The sequence below is a fragment of the Musca autumnalis genome, unplaced genomic scaffold (assembly GCF_047663935.1).
Source record: "Musca autumnalis isolate F117 unplaced genomic scaffold, ASM4766393v1 scaffold_5, whole genome shotgun sequence".
Classification (NCBI taxonomy): domain Eukaryota; kingdom Metazoa; phylum Arthropoda; class Insecta; order Diptera; family Muscidae; genus Musca; species Musca autumnalis.
Genome location: NW_027412088.1, coordinates 181,301,338 through 181,328,147, shown reverse-complemented (window position 1 = coordinate 181,328,147; position 26,810 = coordinate 181,301,338).

Sequence of the window (26,810 nt, the reverse complement as noted above, 5' to 3'; positions counted from 1 at the left end):
TCTGGGGTATCTTCATCGCCATCCACATTCGATACCAAAAGCTTCATAAAGTACTCCTTCCAGATCCTCAGTACGCTATCTGTATCAGTTACCAGATTCCCTTGGTCATCCTTGCAGGAGAATGTGCCTGCACCATATCCTTCGGTCTGGTGTTTTACACTCTGGTAAAATGTTCGGACTTTATTCTGATTCCTGAACATCTCGAGTTTCTCACACTCACGTTTTTCTTGCTCCTTCTTTTTTCTCCTGAAAATACGCTTTTCCTCTCTCCTCTTCTCCCGATAAGTTTCGTTCGTTCGTTCGTGTTGCTACTGAATGCTGTGTTGCTCTATATGCCGCGTTCTTTTCTTCTGTAGCTTTACGAGGTGGAGGTTTTTGGTACCCAAGTATGGTTTTTGCGGCAGTCTGAAGGGAGTGGGCTATTCTTTGCCAACGTGCTTCTACATTATCGGGACAAGGAGTGCTGTTTTCCAGCATGCGAGTCAGTTGAGCGGAGTAGGCTTGTGCTGTCTGTTGTGTTTGCAGCTTTTTGACATCCAGCTTCCGTCCTGTGTTAGACTGCACTTTTGCCGCAACATTAAGACGAGTGCGTACCTTGGCTGCTACAAGGAAATGGTCCGAATTGATGTTCGCACCTCGAATCGATCGGACATCTAACACACTGAACGAGTGTCTTCCATCTATCACAACATGATCAATCTGATTTTTGTTTTCCCATCCGGGGATATCCACTTAGCCTTGTGTATGTCGAGGTGTGGGAATCTGGTGCTGCTCGCTACCATGTTCTTTGCCGCTGCAAAATCAATCAGCCTCGGATCAGTCGGATATTACCTCATGAAGGCTGAATTTGCCGACCGTGGGACCGAATATATTTTCCCTTCCAATTTTAGCATTAAAATCTCCTAGAACAATCTTAATGTCATGGCCAGGGCAGCGGTCATATACACGCTCGTAGAATATATCGTTGGTCTGTTCGTCTTTCTCTTCGGTCGGAGGATGGGCGCAGATGAGGCTGATGTTAAAAAACTTTGCTTTTATGCGGATTGTGGCAATTCTCTCATCAACCGGAGTAAATCTGGATACAAGATTTTTTAAGCCTCCGGTTTACCATGAATCCAACACCTAGCTCATGCTTCGTTTCATGGCAGCTATAATACATTGCGTAATCGTTTGTAATCTTTACGTCTGCCCGATTCCATCGCACTTCCTGTAAGGCGATAATATCAGCATTATACTTGTCAAGTACATCCGCCAATGCTTAAACTGCACCTAATCTGTAAAGAGTCCTGACATTCCAGGTGCAGATTCGTGGTCCTTAATACGTTTGCGGGGATCGTCAACTTTAGAGGTTTTTTTCTTCTTTTTCTTTGTTTTTTCATAGTAAGCTGTTTTGACGGAGTAAGTTACTAGCCCAACGCCAACCCAAGTTTTTATCGTTCTTATGGGCGAACTCGCGGCACATGTTAGCTCACTACCTTTAACGGGCGTTATAGGCAACTGCCTAGGTGACACCACGGGTCAGTGTCCACTTGAGATGAATGAGGGCCAAGATAAGTCCTGGGCTTTGCCAAGTTAAAGCCGGTCAAGACCGTTTCTTGGTATCATTCATCCCTTACGTCTATTAAGACTTCCCACAGGTAATTTATAAAAACTACCTATTGCTCTTTTATAAAACTACCGTACTCTAATAAAAACGCTGCGGACTTCGTTCTGCTTTTCACCACTTTCGATTTGCCTATAAAAACTCCCTTCTGCTCTTCTTTACCCATCCACTTGACTATAAAAACTGCCTACAGGTAGCATATACAGGTACATATGTTCTACATGTGCTCTGTGAAGACTTTTCTCAGGTAGTCTATAAAGTCCCTCGTCTATAAATATACCTATCGGACTCCATTCTGCTCCTTCCATATCCATATAAAGCTAATATATAGCTATATTTAGAGCTAATGAAGCCGGGCTGTCTGATGAAGACAGTTATTTGAAGATCGTTTTATCCAAGAGAAACGAAAGTTTGTCAAGTAACGTCATCTGTCACGATGGTTATGGATATAAGACAGACCTACATGGGATCATAAGATTCTATTGAAATTAAAAAAAATTGGATTTAAAAAAAACTTCGTTCGCGTAGTCGAGTTTTGCACCTGCCCCTATTGAAGGTCAAAGTCGGCTGTTGGGGAAATATTCCAATTTATAAGAAATTTTTGGCTTAGGTAGCGTTTCTTGAAAAAATATATAAGTCCATACTTCCCGAGACATGGGCCTTGGAAGTATAAAAAACGACAGGTCGCACGTAATCCCGACTAGTGCCCTGTTATGTCTGCCGAACTAATTCTGCATAAAAGAGCACAGAATGTTACAACTCATGATAAGCACTAAAATCTCCTAATACCTTCCAAACCGAACTAAAGTTGCGCATATAACCTACATATATACGTTAAGCAACTGTAAGTAGGCCTACATTTAACAGGCTGGTGACACAGGAAAGCTAGTCTCGACCTCTACTTCTGGTACAATCCTCTTCCTCAGTACGAAAAAAGGTGATATGCTGAGTGTGAGGTAACCGATGGAGTGGGCCCATATATTTTGGAGGTTATGGCCTCACTGTATTTCGTATAAACCAATTTGGGATCTAAACGCATTATTTCGATGCGGCACATTTTCAATCGAATCAAAAAGTATTGACCCTCGTTAACCTAATATTGAGGGTATAAAAATCACTTCACAACATCTTAAAATTAATTGAACTGAAGCCCTTCGTAGATACAATATTACTTTTTTCAAGATTTTCAGTAGTGGCGGAAAATCTTGAAAAAAACTGAAATCCTTGCTAATTGAAAATGATATTTTCTACACAAATATGTATACCTAGCTTTTTGGTTAAATTAAAAATTCCTCAAATAATCCATTTAGAGACCATTGATGTCTGTCAATAATGTTATCAATATTCATATGAATTAAAAAATTTCTCAAATATCTTTTTTTTTAAATATCGATTTTTGTGGAAAAACTTTTTTGTATAGTTTCTTTCCCAATAATAAAACATCACTTTCCCTGGAACAACTCTAAACAAATTTCTTCAAATTCTATCAAATCTACTTTTCTGAAACATGAAAATCCGCTTAGTAGCAAACGAAAGAATTGCATTTTGTATATCATTTATTCAAAAATAAAAATGGAAACAGCTATTGCAGTTGGCTTTTCGGCGAAAATAGAGTTCTAACTAGCTTAACGGTCATTGTTTATGTTCATTATTATTTTATCGCATTAGATTCGCTGTGTGGAACTTGTAAGTCCTTCAAGTCAATAAACCCGCAAGACACAAATACATGAGTGGAAACCCAAAAAATATTGAAAATAAAAACGAACAAAAAATTGTAGAATCAATTGTAAAAATCAAAAGAAGGTTGTAAATTAGGGTTATGACTTTTTTACAACCTCATATTCCTGTATCATAGCGTGATGAGTTTCTGCATAAGATTACATTTGATAAAAAAAGCTTCCGAACAAAAAGCTTTTAAAGTTTATTTTTTTCTCATTTTTTGAAGTCACTATAAAGCAGATATTTAACTGAAAACAAGGTATAGGGGCACTCGACATAACCGAAATGACATAACCGTTGGTGTCTCACTATTTTATTGTCGTATTATATGTAATTTTTATATTATATATATAACATTATTTCACATATCATAAAAATTAAAAGTGGTTTGTGCGGGACCTTTCTCAATATTTATGTGAAATAAAAGTTATTTTATTCATTAATATGCAAAAGGTCATTCATTCGGGCAATAGAAAACCATTTTTGAGAAAATAAAATTTCATTTTCTAGTATTTAAAAAAAAATCAAAGCGGTTTGTGCCGAACCTTTTTTATAATAAAATGAAATGAATATTATTTTAGGCATTAGTAGGCAAAAGGGTGACGTAGGGGATGGAAGATACCAAGGAACGGTCCTGACCGGTTTTAACATGGCAAAGCCCATGATTTATCTTGGTCCCTCTTTCATCTCAAGTGGACACTGACCTCCCCGTGGTGTCACCTGGGGAACTGCCTTTAACACCCGTCAAAGGTAGTGAGCTAACATGTGCCGAGCGTTCGCCCATAAGAACGTTAAAAACTTGGGTTTGGGCGTCGGGTTAGTAACCCTCCCTTAGAAAAAACAGCCTACTATGAAAAAACGAAAGAAAAGAAAAACAAACCCCTCCAAGGTTGACGAACCCCGCAAACGTTTTAAGGATTATGATCTGCGAATCTGCACCTGGAATGTTCCCACTCTTTATAGAGAAGGTGCAGTCTTCGCATTGGCAGACGTACTTGAAAAGTACAAGGCCGATATTACTGCCATAGAGGAAATACGATGGATTGGGAAAGGCGTCACAACAACACCTAAAGGTGACGCACTGTATTATAGCTGCCATGACGTAAAGCATGAGTTTGGTTGGGGATTCATAGTTAGTCGGAGACTGGTATCCAGCTTCACCCCAGTAAATGAAAGACTTCCTGCAATTCGAATAAAAGCTAAATTCTTCAACATCAGATTTATTTGCGCTCATGCTCCCACTGAAGAAAAGGACGAACAGACCAAAGATATATTTTAGAGCGCTTAGAAGAAACATATGACCGTTGCCCTGCCCATGACATCAAAGTCAATCTAGGCGATTTTAATGCCAAAATTAGAAAGGAGAATATCTTTGGCCCAACAGTCGGGAAATTCAGTCTCCACAGTGAAACATCTGACAATGGTATGAGGCTGATAGGCTTTGCAGCTGCAAAAAACATGGTAGTTAGCAGTACCAGATTTAATCATCTCGATATTCATAAGGGCACCTGGCTGTCTCCAGATCAGAAAACAAAAAATCAAATTGATCATGTTGTGATAGATGAAAGACATTCATGGAGCGTGTTGGATGTACGATCGTTCCGAGGCGCAAACATTGATTCGGACCTTGTTGCAGCAAAGGTACGTACCAGATTAAACGTAGCAAACAAATTGCGAACAGACACAACAAGGAAGTTGGACATCGGTAATCTGCAATCACAACAGATAGCCACTCAACTGGCCCAATAGCTTAGTCAAAGCACTCCTTATCCCGATAACTTATCAGCGCAATGGCAAAACACTGCCCACTCCATGCAAACAGCCGCAAAATCAGTACTTGGATATTAGAGACCCCAGAAAAAAATGCGGCATATTGGGCTACTTTACAATAAGTAGCAACGCGTAGCGCACGAGAGTGATATCGGGAGAGAAGGAGAGAGGAAAAAGAGAGATATGGAAAAGCGGGAGTGTGAAAAACTCGAGATGTACAGGAGACGGAATGAAGTCCGAAAATTCTACCAAAGAGTGAAACATCAAACTAATAGCTTTGGAACTGGCACATCTTCCTGTAGAGACCAGCAAGGTAATCTGGTAATTGATACAGATAGTGTACTAAGGATATGAAAAGAGCATTCTTCCAAACTATTGGTATATAATAGTAGCGAAGTCGACGAAGATACCGCAGATCCAATCCTATAATATGGTATTGAATGTATACCACCCGGCCAAGATGAGGTAAAGATAGCAATAAGTTGGCTGAAGAATAATAAGGCGGCAGAATAATAAGGCAGCAGGAGCTGATAGCCTATCAGCCAAGCTGTTTAAAACCGGAGGTGACACGCTGATAAGGTGTATGCATCAGCTAGTTAGCTCCATCTGGAAGGAAGAACGCATACCCGACGAATGGAATCTCAGCATCCTGTGTCCCGTCCAGAAGAAAAAAATAAGACTTTGTGCTTTAACTAAAGATGCATAAGTCTTCTTCCTATCGCCTACAAGATAGTGTCAGGAATATTGTGCGAACGACTAAAGCCTATTGTCAACGATATAATTGGGCCATAACAATGCGGCGTTAGACTTGGCAAGTTTACCATTGACCAGATATTTACCCTGCGGCAAATCATGGAAAAGACCCAAGAGATGCAGATCGACACCTACCACCTTTTTGTCGATTATAAACAGTCTTCGACAGCCCACTACGTTCAAAGTTATTCCAAGCCATGTCAGAATTTGGTATCTCCGCAAAGCTCATTCGACTTTGTAAAATGACTCTAACTGACACAAGATCTTCACTTAAAATAGGAAAGAACCTCTCCGAAGAGTTTTGTACCAAAAGAGGTTTCAGGCAAGGAGACAGCCTTTCATGTGATCTTTTCAACATCTTGCTGTTATTCGAGAGGCAAACGTCAAAAGAAGTGGCACAATCTACACCAATAGCCACATGTTACTTGCTTATGCTGATGATATAGACATCACGGGACGATCAGTAAAAGAAGTAACATATACCTTTATGAAGGTCGAAGGAGAATCTGCTAAAGTGGGTCTGGCGGTAAACGGCGAGAAGACCAATTTGGTGGTGTCGACGCGTAATGCGTCCATTGAGATCGGACTAACTGTTGAAGTTGGTTCCTATAATTTTGAGGTAGTAAAAGACTTCGTATACCACGGCACCGCCGTAAACACAGCTAACGACATCAGTTGTGAAATAAAAAGAAGAATGGTATTGGTCAACAGATGCTACTTTGGCTTAAGGAAGCAGTTTAAAAAAAAGCCACATCTCGTCAAACAAAAATAACGCTTTACAAAACACTGATACTACCCGTGCTGATGTATAGTTCCGAAGCCTGGGTGCTTGCGCAAGCAAATAAAGCAGTGCTTGGCGTCTTTGAGAGAAAAATCTTTGAAAGATCTATGGACCAATCTACGCTGACGGTGAATCTGTATCTGCTATACAACGACATCAAAATAGTTAAACGTATTGAGGTTCAACGATTGCGTTGGCTAGGCCATATCATAAGAATGAGCGATGATGAACCCGCTAAAAAGGCGTATAAATATGAGTCGCTTGGCGTTGCACGCAGAATTTGCAGGCCAAAGAATATATGGCGCAAACAAGTGGATGAAGAGATGACTAGGCGCAGTATTCCAGAAAGAGAAGCAATATACAGAGAGAAATGGAGATCTTTTCTTAGTTCGGCCTATAGAACAAATGGTGGGAAGGTTGGTCCACTTTTTGATATTGCCCCCATATAACGGTACCCAACAAAAAAAGTCCTTCCAAAATAATAGGTTTTTATATGTAGTACTTTTTGGTAGTCGTAACTAATTACAAAACCCCCTACCCATTTTTTTAACAAGGGCATGTCGCACTGAATAACTGTTTATTCTATAACCAATATAACCACCAGAATAACTAGTTATTTCATGGCCACTAGAAGTTGAAAAATAAGCTATAAGTAAAAAAATAAAAAATTATATTTTTTATTTTTAGAACAGTTGAGATGAAATTTGTCTTCAATTTCAACACACTTCACATTTTTCCATCGTTTAAAAACAATATGATGACGGGTCCATTCGTGTTCGAGCTTTAGTTGACACCGCGAAACGCTTGGTTAAAAAAAGGCGGTAACCCCTTTAAGAGGTGGTCATTGAAAAAGATAAATAACACGATCGTCTGCAAGCATAAGTAGCTGGCACCTTTATACATTAGAAGTGCTCACTTTTCACAACTCAATCAGTAAATAATATCGATATACACTATTATACAATTTTTTCCCATACCACTTATTTTAAAATTTGCTTCACATAATTGACGAACTAAAAAACTACAGGCCTATAGGTAGCTATAAAAGCCGTATGATCACTATGTGTTTTCAAACAAATGTGAAGCTAAGTTTATAACATCTAAAGCAACTTAAAAATCGGTTTATAACGACGGATACTTTAAATATTGAAATATTTGAAGATAATAAATTTTGTTTATTTTAGGAAAGTATGCACATTGCCAACAAATATCGGATTTGAACCCTCATATAGACAAAACTACTAGACGTATCAACACCAAAATTTAAAAACGTTCTCAGTGGAATGTTTTCTATCGATTCCCATCAATATATTTGTACTCCGGGGTACTTGGTTTTGATCATTTTGGGCCGCTGTCGTGACACTGTGATTTTATGCACCAAAACACGCCACGTCCGTTCAATTTTGATAAAATGTGTAACGAATGTTATCTAGAAGTAGGCTTAGTCAATTTAAGTACATATTCAACGTGATATAGTGTTTTATATATTCGGCCTCGCCCTTCTTTGGTCGTTTCCTTACTTGTTAATTTCATGTACTATAGGTCGTATACGTTCTGACAGTAGTTACACGTCGCCAGATCCGCAATTATTTTAAAACAACAGTAATAGGTTTTCACTTTTTTTGTTTTGAAACAAGTAAAAAAGTTTCAGTCCGATCCTTTCATATTTTGTGGGTCTTTTTGAACGTATGAAAATTGTTGCGGAGGAGATACCTGAAGGATCATTTTGAAAGTGAATCTTATGTTGGGAGTCATTTCTTCTCGATAGATATCGCGCCCATCAGAGCTTTTGAGCCACTATGTCAGGAAGCATGGACTTGCTCACGAAAAACGTAATGTCGCTGTAAACAGGAAGGAATAGAAGGAGAAGCAACGGTATAAATTCCAATATGATCTTTGTACAGACCCTGAACATTAAAACTGTTGAACTTTTATAGAGAAGGTACCCTAAGGAAAAGACCAATGCAGACAATTTTCGAAGTTAAAATAAGTTTGGTCAAAATATTAGGAGATCCAAAGTTTGAACTTTCGAACTTAAAATAAGTTTGGACAAAATATTACTAAGACCAAATTTTGGACCAAATCGAAGGTTATCGTGCGCTGCAGCCACTACACATGGTAGTAAAGGTGTTTTTTAAACATTCGAACTATTTTCCCAGAACGTATGGACTTGTCCCTGAAAAAAAACTTCTACCGTCGTAATGGAGGCAGCGAAGGTTTCCGAAGTAGTGGACCCATATGGCTTACTTTCGAAGTAAATTTCTTCTCGATATTTTCTTCTTCCAAATACCTTCCATATGATTCGTCTGACAAAAAGACTCATAACTGACTCACTAATGTCTCATAAACAATTTTAAACATGAGTCAAAAAACACTCGAAAAAGAGTCACAAATTAAGAGAAAAACATCAATAAATGATTAAAACAAGACTTTATATGCCACCAAAAAATGGTCTAAACTAAAGTTAAGGAAGACTCATATGGGATTTGTTTACAAGAGTCGAGAGAGATTACGTTTTTCTCCAGGCAAAAGAATTTTTTGTGATTAGAAAATTCGCTCATATTCCAGCTTTCTAACCGCGTGGCAAAAAAGGCTCAAAATTGATTACAAATTTAAAAAAATGCTGGATGGGTTATTAATTTTCCTAAAAAAATCTTCCACTGTTTCTCCAAACCGGACACACACATGCATATGTGTGAATTTCTCGTCTTCAAATTGAGTGTTGGTTGTTAAGTTCGTAAAAATAAATTAAACTCGAATGCTAGACAATTTCTCGAGTCGAGTTAACAAAACTGACAGTGAGTACTTGAAATAAAGTTTTTGCTTTTACTACGGAACTGTTGTTATTTTTTGGTATGTTGATTTTTGTTTGTTTGTAGTTTCTTTCTTGCCAATGTTCAGGAATATTTCGTTTTGTTGGATGCGGAGGGTAAAAACGCAATGACGTCAAAAGTCTTGTCTTGCCACAAAAGCATGGTCAAAAAGAAAAAAAAAAGCTTTAAGAAACATTGAGTGGGGGCCTTACAGGTGGCAAAATAGGAACAATATTTCAATTTCATAGAAAAAGGTAAAGTTTTCGAAATATTATTACGAAAAAATTCGCCAGGTCGCTAGCCGGCAGCGACTGCCCAGTTAAACCCATTCACCTGTCTCTCGATATTTGATGCACCCAGCCATTAAAATTTGCAGAATTTTGTGTATCTGGGCATAGAAGAATCAGAACCACATTACTGTAGATAACTGTGGATTAATACAGTTCATATTCATCTTGATCTATAGATTAGGGAGTAAAACGATGCGCAAAGTTTGGACGAAATCGGACTTGTGTTATCAGTGGCACCATTTTAGCGAAAAAATGTTTGGGGGAGTTTCCCCATAGTGTCGGTCAATATAACCCATTTTCCAATTTAATCTAATTTTGGACAAATTAGTAGAAGATTCCAACTAAATCGTTTGATACGAGCTCTTACAGTACCCTAACAGATCCTAAGGTAAGTCTCAACAACAATCGGAAATTAAATGGTTTTTATACCCTCAGGCGTTAATTAGGCTAATGAGGGTACATACATATATACATTACGGTTATGACTTTTTTTACAACATCACATCCCTGTAAAATGGCGTGATGAGTTTATACATAAGATTACATAAAATGTTAATTATAAGGTGATTCGGCGAAAAAACCTCTCGCACAAAATTATTTTAAAATTTGAATTTATCAGATTTATGAACAATTTTTCGAAGTGATTGTAAGAAGGTATATAACACGTCTGATAACCAAAGTGACATAAAATTTGTTTCTTACTAATTTTCCTTAATTCTGAGAATCATAAAAGTGTCGTAAACGCCTTAATCAAGGCCTGCAGAAGGTCGGCAATTCAGAGCACTGTTAACAACATTTGACAACAAACATAATAGATTTTACATTATCGTGATTTTAGTTTCTTTGTATTTGAAATTACAATAATGTTTTTGACATCAAACATAATAATCAGCTGGGCTTATTGGCCGACCTTACGTAGGCCTTGGCCTTAACATGCAATTAAAATATTTTGTTTGTTCATGGCCATTTTCAATATTTGAATGGAATAAACGTTATTTTAGTTATAAGTAGGCTTAGGTTTAATCCTTCGTTCAACAGGAAATAATTTTTGAGAATTTTTTTTCTTTCATACATTTTTTCAAAAAACAAAAAAAAAAATAAAATCAATTTTTGCGTTAACCCTTTTTTATATTTTAACGGAATAAACGTTATTTTAGTGGTTAATAGGCAAAAGTTCATTCACCCGTGCAACAGAAACTCATTTTTGTGAAAAATGTCGAAAAGTCATAACTCTAATATACAAATTAATACAACTAAAAATGTGCCTCATCGAAATAATGGGTATGAGTTTAATGGTATGTGTAGACGGAATCTCTTTCAGAAAATTTGGAGTCGATCTTGCCATGTCCGTATATCCATCAGTCCGTCTGGCTAGCTGGTGCGCACTACAACACTCTAACCAAGCAACCAATCGAGTCCAAAAATTGGCATGCGTAATATTTTTTTCGAAACTTAGTCTAAGGGGTTACCCATCGTTGTGCAGGCAAAAAAAAAGCTAATTTTTTCATGATTTTTTTTTTCCTAAAAAGAAACTGCTAATATTTTTAGGTAGATATTTTTTGTACCGGAGTGAGCACATCTTGAACTACTTCTGGAATTTTTGTTGTTGAAAAACATAGCTTAGTCTTGTGGTAAATGACTACCTGCGAAACACTTTTTATACCCTACACCACTATGTGGAAAGGGTATTATAAGTTTGTTTTTGTAAAAATTCATGTAACACCGGAGACCCCCAACCTGGTATACCAATCTTCATATCTCGGCGAGATGTGCCTCATCGAAATAATGGTTTTAGACCCCAAGTATATTTGGACGAAATTCGTTTCAGACAATTTGGAGTCGATTTAGCCCTGTCCGTTCATCTGTCTCTCTTACTGTCTAGCTGGCTGGTGTGCACTATACACTTCGTAATATTTTGCCCAAACATAGTTTAATTTCGAATATGGGTTATATCGGTTCACTCCTTCGGGCACCTCCCTCACAAAAGTTCAAAATTTGTCTGAAAAATTGTGTGAACGATATCTGTCGAAGTGAGGTCCAAACTTTCCATATATTATTATTCCTTCCAGATTTATATCGGTCCACACCTTCAAGTACCTCCCTCACAAAATTCGGAAAAGTGAAATTTAAGAGTCCCCTCGAATCGTTTTGAATATTTTCAGCATCTTATCCTTGCGTTCCCCTTTCCGATGTTGTAATTGCAATGGCAATTCCATACTTCCTGAGATTATGGCCGAAAAGCTCTAAGAATCAATGAACAACAAACAAGAGACCTAACTAAAATGGCAAATCCGCAATATAACTCTTAAGGGTCTTTTCTGATTGGTCCAAACTTTGCACATCCTATTATTTCATCCAGTCCTGTCGTTCGAGTACCTCCCACACAAAATTTGGGAAAAGTGCAGTTCGAGGACCCGTCTCGGATCTATTTGAATTTTTTTTGAAGAAGGTTATTTTCACGGTCCCTATTGGTATGGTACAATTTTTCCGGAGTATGTCCATACTTACTGAGATAATGGTCCAAAATTTCTAAAAAAAATAATTCCCAAACTTTTTCAAAAACCAGAAGTTAGCTTACAAAACTTGATTTGGTATAGCCTTATATTTCGGAACCTACAGATTCCACGTATTTTGAAGCAATCTGGTGACACAAAATCAATATATTTATATACGGTATGATAATTGTGCTTGTTTCTTTTTCTGGTCAGATGCTGAGGGTATATCACCGTTAACGCAGCTGACTTATACTATCTTCTTTGGTGTGTAATTGAATATGAATAATTTTGGGATTTATAAATTTGTTTGCATGCAAATTATTTGAATTTCTATTCAATATTAGTTATTTCTACCGGTATAAAATATATGTTTGATATCACAATTAATAACCACAATGAACTACCCAGCAAAATAAATTGGAAGTAGTGCAATGTGAACTAGTTCTGTCACGGCATGCTTTGATGCAGTTCAACCGGAGTCGTAAAAAAGGCACTCCAGTCCTCACATTTTAACCGCATTTGGATGCAATCCAAAAAATCACATCCACTTGTCACATTTCAACAACTTCCGGATGCAGTTCAAACGGAGTCGTGAAAAAGGCACTCCGTTCGCTACATGTACATGTACATAAATCAATTTGTACATCTCTACAGGCATACATTTTCCAATAAAAGATAAGCGTGTTAACATTTTCAAACATTTGTTAATATAAAATAAAAAATATTTAATTTGCGAACATTTTTTCGATAAGAAAATATTCTAATGGAGTGCTGTTGGAGTACATGTCAAAATCCTAACTGGTGATGGGAAGACAACCCATTTAGCAAATGAAGCAAAAACAGTTCAGCTGGGAACAAATGGAGAGCGGAGGAAACACGCATGTTTACGATTGAATTCAATGGAGAATTTTCATAATTTGTGTTAATATAATAAAGTTCTTAATATTTTTGTTTAACACAAATAATATATTTTATTTGTTCTGGCATATTTTGTAATGGCTAGCACAATTTCCGCAGAATGCCTGTATCAAAATACGTGCTTTGGACTGCCTCCTATTCTACCGCAAAGGGTTAGTTAAAATGCAATGCCAAAGGGTCAGTTAAAATGCAGTGCCAGAGGGTCAGTTAAAATGCAGTGCAATGGAGTGCCTCTTTCCGTAGTCACGCTCTTGTAAAAATCATGAGTGAAAATGCATAATTTGATGCACTTCCAGATCACTTGTACATATCATTTAACTGCCTCTTTGGAGGCAAACTTTTTGCTGGGTATTTATATAATTGTTCCACAAACATCCGAGTAGGTATATAGGAGGCTTCTCTTATATAAATGGATTTATATTAGATCATTGATATGTGACTTAGTTTATTTGTCGAATCCGAATCCGAAAGGCATGCCCTAAGTTGCCACTTGTAGAAAAGTTTTTCATTGCTAAAATACTCAGGAAATATCGCCAACATTACAAGGGAATATTTTGCCACCGTTGAAAATTTTATGAAACCGGGCATTCAGGGTGCCAGGTTGTGGTGTAGGATTTTGCCAACCTAATAATCTAGTCTTTAAGCGAAACAGAATTAAAAAAAATCGGTTAAAAAAATTGTAAGTTGTCCAAGGCAAAATTTCGAATTTTAACGAAAAAATTGACAGTGCTTCGTCTGAAATTCGGGCAACAAAATTAAAAAAAAATCTGTCTCGCTTAAGGACAAGCTTTTTATGCTTACGATTCGTTTCGAGCTATCGTTGGTACCGCCTTCAAAAATGCCATTTCGAGAAACACGCGTTTAAAATTTCCACGCTACAAATCACAATAAATTGTTCCCTTCCAATACTCATATCTCAGGCAATTTTGCTCCGTTCGTGTTGAAATTTTTTGAAATTTTTGTACTGTACTTAAAAATAAGTCAATAATATTTTGTTAGATTTTTTGAAAGTGACAAGTAGAGATAACCCCTTAAGTTCGAAAGTGGCTCATATCGGTCCACTCCTTAGGGTACCTCCCACAAAAAAGTTCAAAAATTTTAACCGAATTGGTCATAACTATGCATATGGTAATATTACTCCCGGGGTTCTAATATATGTTACTTCTTTGGGTACTTCCCACACAAAATTTGGAAAAAGTGAAATTTAAGAGCTCTTATCGGATCGTTTTGAAGTTGGCTTTAGCGGTCCCCTTTACGAAGGTATATTTGTTCTGGGCAAGTCCACACGTCCTGAGATAATGGCCTTAAGGCTCCAAGAAACTTTTACGGCATCAACTAAAATTTAAATCGGAAATCGGAAATCGGGAAACACCGTTATATGGGGGTTGTACGAAAATCTGGACCTATGTTGAAAATTTTTGGTAGGGTAGTTTTCCAGCCTAAATGTCAAATTAAAGGTTGTTCGGTCAAAAAAATGTAGCTAAAAACCCCAAAATGCCGAAAATCGGGATGTACGTTGTATGGGACAGGGACCTATTTTGACGGTTTTTGGTGGAGATGTTTTGTGGCCGCTGGGAACCTCAAATGTTAAAATACATGCAGTTTAGTTAAAAACTGTAGCTAAAATCCTCAAAATATCGAAAATCAGAAGATACCCTGATATAGGGGGCTATACCAAAACCTGGACCTACATATGTTGACAATTTTTGTTGGAGTAGTTTTTTTAGCAGAGCAAAAATAAAACACGTCTATTCAGTTGAACGTTTTGAAAGTAAAATATAATTCATATTTATCGACGGAGGTTTCGAAGAATAAAAAAATTTAAACAAACAAATACAATTCTCATGGCCTACATGTTTTGTTCGCATAAGTATATTTTTAAACAATTTATTTCAACAAGTTTTGTAACCACTGGGAACCCCAAATGTCAAATTACAGGTAGTTCGGGCAAAAAATTCAGCTTAAATTCCCAAAATACTGAAAATCGGAAGGTACCGTTATTTGGGGGCTATACCAAAACGTGGGCCGATATAGTCCATCTTCGAACTTGACCGGCCTATGGAAAAAATACACTCGGGTACAAAAATATAGTGCTATGGTTCAATTATTGTGGACGCTAGATTACAACAAACGGAGATGGGTATATCGACTCAGAATTTTATCCTGATCAATAATATACACTTTATAGGGTCGCAAATGCATATTTAAATGCGTTACAAACGGAAAAACAAACTTAATATACCCTCCATTCTATGGTGACTCATGACTCATACTTTCTTACTTGTTAATAACTCGGTCAAGGCATAAGTAACGCCCTCTTAAGTTGATGTCGTAGATAAAAACAAACCCAAATATGTAAAACTTATCTACAAGCTCATCCGTATGGTGTCCTGCCAGAGCCACAAAATGTGGGGATAAGTGAGCTTCCATGCCGACTCCAACCTAAGGGTTGTGCTGCATTTTGCCAGAAACATTTTAAGCTTTCTTTAGCTTTGTTTATGCTACCATTGCTGCTGCGGCGAACAATGCTGAAGACTACTGCAGTTTACAGCCAAATTGCATTTTCTTTGTAAGCTATTGTTTAACAAAGAACAGAAAAAACAAACAATAAAACAACAACATGACCATGGCTTTTACTGTCATGTTTTGTTTTCGTTTTCATTCCTCTTCTACCAATGATGAGATGGCTCTTGCTAGGATGTCTAGTCCAAATCACAAGAAGTAGTGAAAAAGTCTCTCTTCCAACAAAAACAATCACAGTTCCAAAAATAATAGAATTTTAAGGTGCTTGGCAATGTTTACGCATACACTTCAAGAAGGATAGACGTCTATGGCTATGGCAAATGGATTACCAAGAAAATATGCACGCAGTTAGAATTCACTACCTCGGTTGGACTTTCTCAAACGTTAATACAATAAGCAATGGCGTTTTCTTACTTCATCGTTTAGATTTTTGCCATGTCATGGCTGCAACAAAAGCCAAAATGGGAATGCTTTGTGAATCTTCAGTTTCGTTGCTTTGGCGCTCATCTCATGGTCGCTGGTGGTGATATTTGTGTTGGTAACCTTTTGTTACATCCATCAACTGTTTTAAATCCACATTTTTTCTGTTCCTTTTTTTTTAACTCTGAAACAGCAGTCTTTCTTGCCTTGCACAAAGTCAAGCCAAAAAATGTTGCTTGCCAATGCCCGAATGACGTAAGTGGTAGCTGACGTTTTCTTTTGTGTAACTGGTAACATTTTCCATCAGCTATTCTGCCAACAAACAACATTAGCTATAATGTCGATATGGCATTTTTATGGAAGATTGCTTACGTTTGTGAATGGATACCACCAACCAAACATCCAGCTAGTCACTCAGCCACTCTACTGCATCTGACAGCAATAAAATATTTGTCTTCAATTAGGAAATTGTTTGAAAATAGGAAAATTCTCTTTTTACCTTCTACCTTTAGCAGATTCTCTTTCTACCTTCATTAAGGTATCATTTACTTCTTTTACTGATTGTCCCATGATGTATATATCGTAAGCATAAGCAAGTACCATGTGGCTCTTGGTGTAGGTTGTGCCACTTCTTTTGATGTTATCCTCTCGCATAACCTTTTCCAGCACGATGTTGAAGAGGTCACACGAAAGGCTGTCTTCTTGTCTGAAACCTCTTTTGCTACAAAACTCTTCGGAGAGGTTCTTTCCTATTTTAACTGAGGATATCGTGCCAGTTAAACTCATTTTACAAAGCCGAATGAGATTTGCGGGGATACCAAATTCAGACATGGAATACCTTTGAACGTAGTGGGCTGTCGAACGCTGCTTTACAATCGACAAAAAGTAGCTGTCGATCTGCATCTCTTGGGTCTTCTCTAGGATTTGCGGCAGGGTAAATATCTGGTCAATGGTGAACTTGCCAGGTCTAAAGCCGCATTGGTATGGTCCAATTATTTCGTTGACCATGGGCTTTAGTCATTCGCACAATATCCCTGACACTATCTTGTAGGCGATAAGTAGAAGACTTATGCCCCTATAGTTGGAGAATAAGGTCTTATCTCCTTTCTTGTGGACAAGGCACAGAATACTCAGGTTCCAATCGTCGGGTACTCGTTCTTCCTGCCAGATGGTGCTAACTAGCTGATGAATCCAACTTATCAGTGTGCAGCCTCCGGTTTTGAACAGCTCGGCTGGTAAGCCATCGGCTCCTGCTGCCTTATTATTTATTACTGGTTTATTACTGACTTTATCTCATCTTTGCCGTGCGGTATACATTCAATACCATCAGTTACCAAATTACCTTGCTGGTCTCTACCAAAGCCATCAGTTTGATGCTTCACTCTTTGGTAGAACTTTCGGACTTCATTCTGGCTCCTGTACATCTCGATTTTTTCACACTCTCGCTTTTCCATCTCTCCATCTCTCTTTTTCCTGCGGAAGAGACGTTTCTTCTCTCTCCTTTTCTCCCGATACCTCTCTCGTGCACTACGCATTGCTACGGATCGTAAAGTAGCCCTATATGCCGCATTTTTCTCGGTGGCAGCACGACACTCCTGATCATACCATGGATTCCTTGGTGCAGATATCTGGTATCTAAGTATGGATTTGGCGGATGTTTGCATGGAGTGATATGTTATCGGGATGAGGAGTGCTTTGATTATGAAATTGGGCTAGATGAGTGGAAAATGCTGTGACTATCTGTTGTAATTGCAGCTTACCGATGTCTTACTTTCGTGTTGTGTCTGTTCGTACTTTGTCTGCTACGTTTAACCGGGTGCGTACCTTTGTTGCAACAAGGTATTGGTCCGAGTCTGTGTTTGCACCTCGGAACGATCGTACATCCACCACGCTCGATGAGTATCTTCCATCTATCACAACGTGATCGATTTGATTTCTTGTTTTCTGATCTGGAGACAGCCAGGTGACCTTATGGTTGTCGAGATGTTTAAATCTGGTGCTGCTTACTACCATTTTTTTGTTTTGCCGCTGCGAAGTCTATCAGCCTCATACCATTGTCAGATGTTTCATTGTGGAGACTGAATTTTCCGACTGTTGGGCCAAAGATATTTTGCTTCCCAATTTTGGCATTAAAATCGCCTAAAATATTTTTAATGTCATGGGCAGGGCAACGGTCACAAGTTTCTTCTAAGCGCTCATAAAATATATCTTTGGTCTCCTCGTCTTTATCTTCAGTGGGAGCATGAGCGCAAATAAAGCTGATGTTGAAGAATTTTGCCTTTTTTCGAATTGTAGCAAGTGTTTCATTCACTGGTGTGAAACTGGATACCAGGTGTTTTAACCTCCGACCAACTACAAATCCACAACCAAAATAATGCTTTGTGTCTTGGCAGCTATAATACAGTGCGTCACCTTTAGATGTTCTTGAGACGCCTTTCCCATTCCATCGTATTTCCTGTGATGCAGTAATGTCGACCTTGTACATTTCAAGTACTTCTGCCAATGTGTAAACTGCACCTTCTCTATAAAGAGTGTGAACATTCAAGGTGCAGATTGCAGATCATGGTCTTTAAAACGATTGCGGGGTCGTCAACTTTAGAGGGATTTGTTTTTCTTTTCTTTTGTTTTTTTCAGGCTGCTTTTTTCTAGGCTGCTTTTTTTCTAGGGGAGGGTTTCTAACGCAATGCCCAAACCCAAGTTTTTATACCCTCCACCATAGTATGGAGGGTATATTAAGTTTGTTTTTCCGTTTGTAACGCATTGAAATACTCATTTGCGACCCTATAAAGTATATATATTCTTGATCAGGGTAAAATTCTAAGTCGATCTGAGCACGTCCGTCCGTCCGTCCGTCCGTCTGTGGTAATCACTCTAGCATCCACAAAAATGGAGATAGGATGCTGAAATTTTGGGAAAATGCGTCTTTTGTTTGCAGGCAGGTCAAGTTCGATGATGGGCTATATCGGTCCACGTTTTGGTATAGCCCCCATATAACGGTAACTCCCGATTTACGGTATTTTGACGTTTTTAGCTACATGTTCAGGCCGATTTGGCTATAATTTGACATTTAGGGTTCTTAAGTGTCAATAAACATATATAACAAAACTTGTGGGCATAGGTCCACGTTTTGGTATAGCCCCCATATAACGGTACCCCCCGATTTGCGGTATTTTGACGTTTTTAGCTACATTTTTAGACCGATTTAGCTATAATTTGACATTTAGGGTTCTTAAGTATTAATAAACTTATATAACAAAAGATGTGGACATAGGTCCACGTTTTGGTATAGCCCCCATATAACGGTACCCCCCGATTTGCGGTATTTTGACGTTTGTAGCTACATTGTCCGACCGATTTAGCTATAATTTGACATTTAGGGTTCTTAAGTGTCAGTTAACTTATATAACTAAATTTGTGGACATAGGTCCACGTTTTGGTATAGCCCCCATATAACGGTAGCCCCGATTTACGGTATTTTGACGTTTTTAGCTGCATTTTCAGACCGATGTAGCTATAATTTGACATTTAGGGTTCTTAAATGTCAATAAACTTATATAACAAAAGTTGTGGACATAGGTCCACGTGTTGGTATAGCCCCATATAACGGTACCCCCCGATTTACGGTATTTTGACGGTTTTAGCTACATTTTAAGACCGATTTAGCTATAATTTAACATTTAGGGTTCTTAAGTATCAATAGACTTATACAACAAAAGTTGTGGACATAGGTCCACGTTTTGGTATAGCCCCCATATAACGGTACCCCCCGATTTACGGTATTTTGACGTTTTTAGCTACATTTTCAGACCGATGAAGCTATAATTTGACATTTGAAGTTCTTAAATGTCAATAAACTTCTGTGACAAAACTTGTGGACATAGGTCCACGTTTTGGTATAGCCCCCATATAACGGTACCCCCCGATTTACGGTATTTTGACGTTTTTAGCTACATTTTCAGACCAATATAGCTATCATTTGACATTTAGGGTTCTTACGTGTAACTAAACTTATATAACAAAAGTTGTGGACCTAGGTCCACGTTTTGGTATAGCCCCCATATAACGGTACCCCCGATTTACGGCATTTTGACGTTTTTATCTACATTTTCAGACCGATTTAGCTATCAATTGACATTTAGTGTGCTTATATGTCAATAAACATTTATAACTAGTGGACATAGGTCCATGTTTTAGAATAGCCCCCATATAACGTTACCGCCCGATTTCAGGTATTTTGAGAATTTTACCTACAAGTTTTAACCGAATTATCTGTAATTTGAACATTTGACATTTGAAATTCTTAGTGGTCACCACACCTCTCCACCAAAAATTGTCAAGAAAGCCCCATATATAACGGTACCTTCCGATTTTCAGTAATTTGATGACGTTTTGGTATAGCCCCCATATAACGGTACCCACGATTTACGGCATTTTGACGTTTTTATCTACATTTTCAGACCGATTTAGCTATCAATTGACATTTAGTGTGCTTATATGTCAATAAATATTTATTACTAGTGGACATAGGTCCATGTTTTAGAATAGCCCCCATATAACGTTACCGCCCGATTTCAGGTATTTTGAGAATTTTACCTACAAGTTTTAACCGAATTATCTGTAATTTGAACATTTGACATTTGAAATTCTTAGTGGTCACCACACCTCTCCACCAAAAATTTTCAAGAAAGCCCCATATATAACGGTACCTTCCGATTTTCAGTAATTTGATGATTTTACCTACAATATAAAACCGAACTAGCAGTAATTTGACATTTGAAGTTCTTAGTGGTCACAACACCTCTCCATCAAAAATTGTCAACATAGGCCCATGTTCGGATATAGCTCCCATGTAACGGTACCTCCCATTTTTCAGTAATTTGCCAATTTTAGCTACAATTTTTAACAGAACTAAGTGTAATTTGACATTTGAAGGTTGTAGTGGTCACCACACATCTGCATCAACAATTTTCAACATAGCCCCAATATAACGATACTTCCCGATTTTCGGTACTTTGAGAATTTTACTTAAAATGTTTAACCGAACGTAGGTCCATGTTTTTGTATAGCCACAAAACAAACCTCCCGATTTTCCGTACTCTAGCTTTATGTTTTGGACGAACTTTCTGTAATTTGTTCATTTAAGTTCATATTTTCGTATAGCCCAGATACCTCCGAACTAGCTGTTAATGACATTTGAAGTTCCCACGTTATGTACCGATTTTCGATATTTTGAGGATTCTAGCTAAGTTTTTTAACCGAATTAGGAGCTATTTGACATTAAAGGCTCCCATCAAAAACTGTCAACATAGGCCCATGTCTTATTATAACCCCTATATAACAGTACCTCCCAATTTCTAGCCCACCAAAAATTGTCAACAGTTAGATATAGGCACCATAAAAAAGGACCTCCCGAATGAAGCATTTTATGTACATTAACTGACATTTTAACGTATTAACTTAAAGTTGGGGACAGGAATGAATATTTTATGGTGGAGGGTATGAAAAGTTCGGCCCGGCCGAACTTAATGCTTTTTTACTTGTTAACGTTCTTATGGGTGAACGCGCTGCACATTTTAGCTCACTACCTTTAACGGATCTTAAAGGCAGCTACCCCAGGTAACACAACGGGGAGGTCAGTGTCCACTTGAGATGAGAGAGGGACCAAGATTAATCCTAGACTTTGCCATGTTAAACCGGTCAGGACCGTTCCTTGGTATCTCTCATCCCCTACGTCACCCACTTTGATAAATTCACTGACCAAAATTCCTCAATTTCATATTTATTTTATTTTTTTTTTCTGTTATTCTTAATATTCTGGACAATTTAAGAAATCAACCACAACTGTGACCTTGATTTCCATATTAAAATACACAAAAGAAAAAATATATATTACAAAAGTTGCTGTTTCATAAAAATGTAAATGAAAATATCAATTTCATGCGCATACATAATAATATGAAGTCCAAACCAGATCTGCGGCAGTAACGGAAATTAATGCAAACGAAAACAAAACAGTATTAGAAACCAACAAACAAACAGAAAATTACAATAATTTCAAGTTGTTTTAACACGCTAAGGAATTCGAAATTATTTCTAAGCCAAAACAACTGTTTAGTGGCCAATTCATGGCAGGAAAAAGCGGAACAAACAGAACAAACCACTCAACGGTCAAAGAATTGTTTAAAACAAGTAAAGATTTGCAAAAACGAAACTTACGCCATGAGTAGGGTTGACATGGGAAATTTTAGTAGGTGACAAGAAAGAAAAATATTTTCCACGAACATCCCACTATAATTGCATAAGCATTCTCCTTTTTCTCACCGGCTGCAAACTTTTGATATGGTTAAAATTGCTGTTCTGTGATGTGGTTGTGATATAAGAATACACTGACTCCGGAATTTCCATCCTCTAGATGGTGATGTTTAAAGTTTCAGTTTCTTATTATATACGTATGTACCTGATAAATTAACGAGCCTTTTTGACCTTTTTTGGTATTGGTATATGTTGTCCATTTTTTCAAAACATTTTAGAATCTTTCTTTCTTACCAAAACCTGGCAATCCTATTGACCATCATCATCATCTTTAAATTGTTTTCTTATGTAAATTGATTTGACTTCTTGCTGTTGTTGTTTCATTCGTTGTTGTTATTGTCCTTCTGTTTTGCTAGCATGACCAATTGTAAAGAGACAACTTTAGTTAAATCCACTGAATGATGATTCTTTTGACAAAACAAAACAAATAAGCTGACCCTCATTGACAATAAGAAGTGGGAAGTTTACGTTTATCTTTAGCAGAAATATTCCAAACAAGGAACACAACACAATCGAAGGATAAAAAAGGACAAGGCGCATTTTGATAATTTAGGACAGATACAATTAGTGATATACTTTATATAGAGAGATTTTATTTGCGGAGGTGGGAAAAAATAACGAGAAGGAAGTCAATTCGTCAGTACGGATTGAAATGTTAGGATCAGGGTGAAGTGGTACGGATTAGTCGAATTAGGTGTGGTTCTAGAACCATATTTATACTTAACTATTGCAAGGATATATGTATATGTTCTTTCTCTCGCTGCCTTTCTCTATCACAGGTGAAACGGTTAAGTGTAAGAGACCAAAGTAAAGCAGACAGAATAATACAGGACCCTACAACTATACACAAGGGATTCTATTGAATCCCTTATTCTATGACTACAAAAACAACTCTGGAAATATTACGGCGATTATACTGCATAATTCTCGGATATACCTTAGTATGCGCTCACCCAAGGATAAAGACAGATGTTAATTCCAAAAGTTTCTACTGGGGTATTCTATGACTACAAAGGGACACACAAGAATTATGGACTTAGATGCCCTCAATTAGCTAGGCGGTATTAAAAGATTTTCATAGATCAGCCGGCACCAAAATTAATTCTCCCAATTAACATGGAAAAGAAATGTCGAAGAACGCACCAAGAGAGATGTAATACCACCGTATTCCCGCAAGAATTGCATTGGCAAGAACGAGCAGACTACAGGTCATCCACACATTTACGAACATGTCACGCCTAATGCTTGCTTATGGATCTCTAGAGTGGTGGAATTCTTTGAACAAGACAAATTCTAGTCTACGGTGCTTCGAAGAGCTTCCCTAAATACTTTACTGTATATCCACTCACTGATCTTGTAGTGCAGGAATTGGCGTCGTTGTCGAGATCGGAGGGAATCAACAACTAATGTACGCATACCCAACAGAGAGGCCTGGAACCATAACACCCTACCTTAAGATGGCATTGAAATATATAACGACGATTCGACCATATAAGTTGAATGACAATTGTTGCGTCGTCCAAGCCGAAATCTTTGCAATCCAAAACCTGCAGATGTAATAATCAACACGAAAAGGGACATCAATGGACCAGTAGCCGTTATCACTCAGGCCCCACTATATTGAATATGCTACAGTTTTTGATTATGAGAGCATCATGGGGATACTGAAATCGCAACTATGTTGGACACACGATGTTATAATTACTATCTGGACTGGTGACCAATCATCCTCAGAAAAACGTACCTTTTTCACACTTACTTTCTGGGTCTACTTAATAGTTAAAGATCCAACGAAGTTCCCGCATTACACTTTTCTAAACTCGACTGCTGTGATGTAGTTGTGATCGACTTCGGGTATTCTTAGTTTGATGGTCCATCAATTGTTTCAGCCTCTGAAATCGTTGCAACGCCATTTCCTCTCTACACTGCCCTGAACATTTTTGATGGGTTGGAATTGCTAGGAGGCTACGGCTTTGCAATGATATGTTTTGAAGTTCTTTGCATGGTCGAAACTCATAAGCCCTCCTGCCCTTATTTACCCCTTAGTATTAGCGTGGCCAGGCGAAAAGGTGCAGCGTATCATGCGGGCTGGAGTTACATATATGCTGGACAGATGTTCTGCGTTGTGCCATAAGAATTGAGGTTGGGTAAACTTACGGTAGTGGACCACCCTCTTCCCAACATCGGAACACCCTCCTCTGGAAATCCGACCTTCCTCTTCCCAACTTCGGAACAACCTCCTCTGGAAATCCGACCACCCTCCTCCGAACTTCGGAACAACCTACTCTGGACCTCCAACCACCTTCCTCTGAACTTGGGATGAACCTCCTCTGAAAATCCGACCACCCTCCTCTGAACTGCGGAAAAACCTCCGGAACCGCCGACCACCCTCCTCCGAACTTCGGAACAACCTCCTCTGGACCTCCAACCAACTTCCTCCGAACTTGGGAACAACCTCCTCTAAAAATCCGACCACCCTCCTTCGAACTGCGGAAAAACCTCCTCTGGACCTCCGACCACCCTCTTCCGATCTTAGGAACAACCTCCCCTGGAAATCCGACCACCCTCTTCCGAACTTCGGAACAACCTCCTCTGGAAATCCGACCACGCTCCTCCGAACTTCGGAACAACCTACTCTGGAAATCCGACCACCTTACTCCGAACTTCGAAACAACCTCCTCTGAACCACCAACCACCCTCCTCCGAACTTGGGAACAACCTCCTCTGAAAATCCGACTACCGTTCTCTGAACTGCGGAGAAACCTCCTCTGGACCTCCGACTACCCTCTTCCGAATTTCGGAACAACCTCCTCTGAAAATCCGACCACCCTCCTCCGAACTTCGGAACAACCTCCTCTGGACCTCCGAATAACTTGCTCTTTCCATATCACCCTCCTCGGAGCTTCCGAACCTCCGACAACCCTCCTCCGAACCTCCTACCACCATCTTCCGAACTTCCGACCACCCTCCTCCGAACCTCCTTCCACCATCTTCCGAACTTCCGACCACCCTCCTCCGAACAACTTGCCCTTTCTACCTTCAGTCCACAGCAACATCAAAAGCTGATCGCTACCACACGCACAAACGGTAATAAATAAATACATTTTTCCTACTCGACTTTAATCTTCAAGTAAACTCGTACTCTATTTCGAGTATTTTCACTCCCACTCTTATTTTTAAACCAGGAGTACACGCGAGTGCTCGTAAATAAAACAACAGAGTGGAGAGTAAACTTCTTTTAAAACTCGTACTCTTCGAGTACTCCCACTCGCGAGTACTTTTCACTCGCGAGTAAAAACGAGAAAACCGGAGCTCTGCTTGTACATGCTGTCGAATATGACCGCCAAGACTTTGGTGTAGTTAGTGGTCGGAATTATTGACCTACACATTCAGTGGGCGCTGCCTTTCCGTCGTCCATGTGGTATTATACTGCTTTCGGAAATCGTTTTGATGACCAGCAACTGGATAACACGCTCTAATGCTGGGGAGGAGTAACACCTCAAGTATCTTTGCCACTGATCAGAGGCCTGCATTGAATCACCGCAACAAGGCAGTGCATAAAATCATTTCATAAACAAATCATTCATTTGACAGAGTTAAAAATTCCGTTAGCATAATCGAATATGCAAAAATCAACATACTCCAATGACTAGCAATGATTACCTTTGTTTTGCTCAAACAATCGTTTAGATCAAATGTGTTCTTCTTTGACACAGCGGTGCCGAAGTTTTTCGGCAATTTACACACATACGACCCGAATGCATAGAAAGAGCGTACGGAAAAGAGATAATGTTTTGATTTGTTTTTGTTTTGTAGCGTGCGTGCATAAAAACACTAACACACAGTCATAAGTTGCCAATAGTTTGAATACATTCACATTTTGGGCTGTTCTCTTTTTGGTCACGTCCCCAGCCAGCAATTGGGAGTGAGTGAGTCACTTCCTCTATCAAAAGTAATCGCTTTCTGAACTTCTATTCTAGAAAATAGCGATCCTTTATCATTTTACAATAACAATTGCATTGCTGTCCCTTTTTTAACTTCTTGAATAACTACCTAGTGTCAGAAAAGGAGATCGAAATTCTATTATTGCTTTTTTACACTAACAATGCTACTACATACGACTATCGCATGGGCAGACACTTTCTCTGGTCAATGCAGACACTTCGATTCTTTACGTTCATTTGAGGTGTGTACAACCTTAAACTAATATAAGACTTTAGCCTATCTGGTGTTTATAAGGTACGGTGGTGCAGTGGTAAGCATGTTCGCTTTGCATTCTTAAGGTCAGGGGTTTGATTCCCAGGCCAGGCAACATAACATTTTTAAAAGTGCAAAAATTAATGAAGATGGCAATTTCATCTAAGGATAGTGTTCTTTAAAAACGTATGTAATTTGAAACATTAATTAGAATAG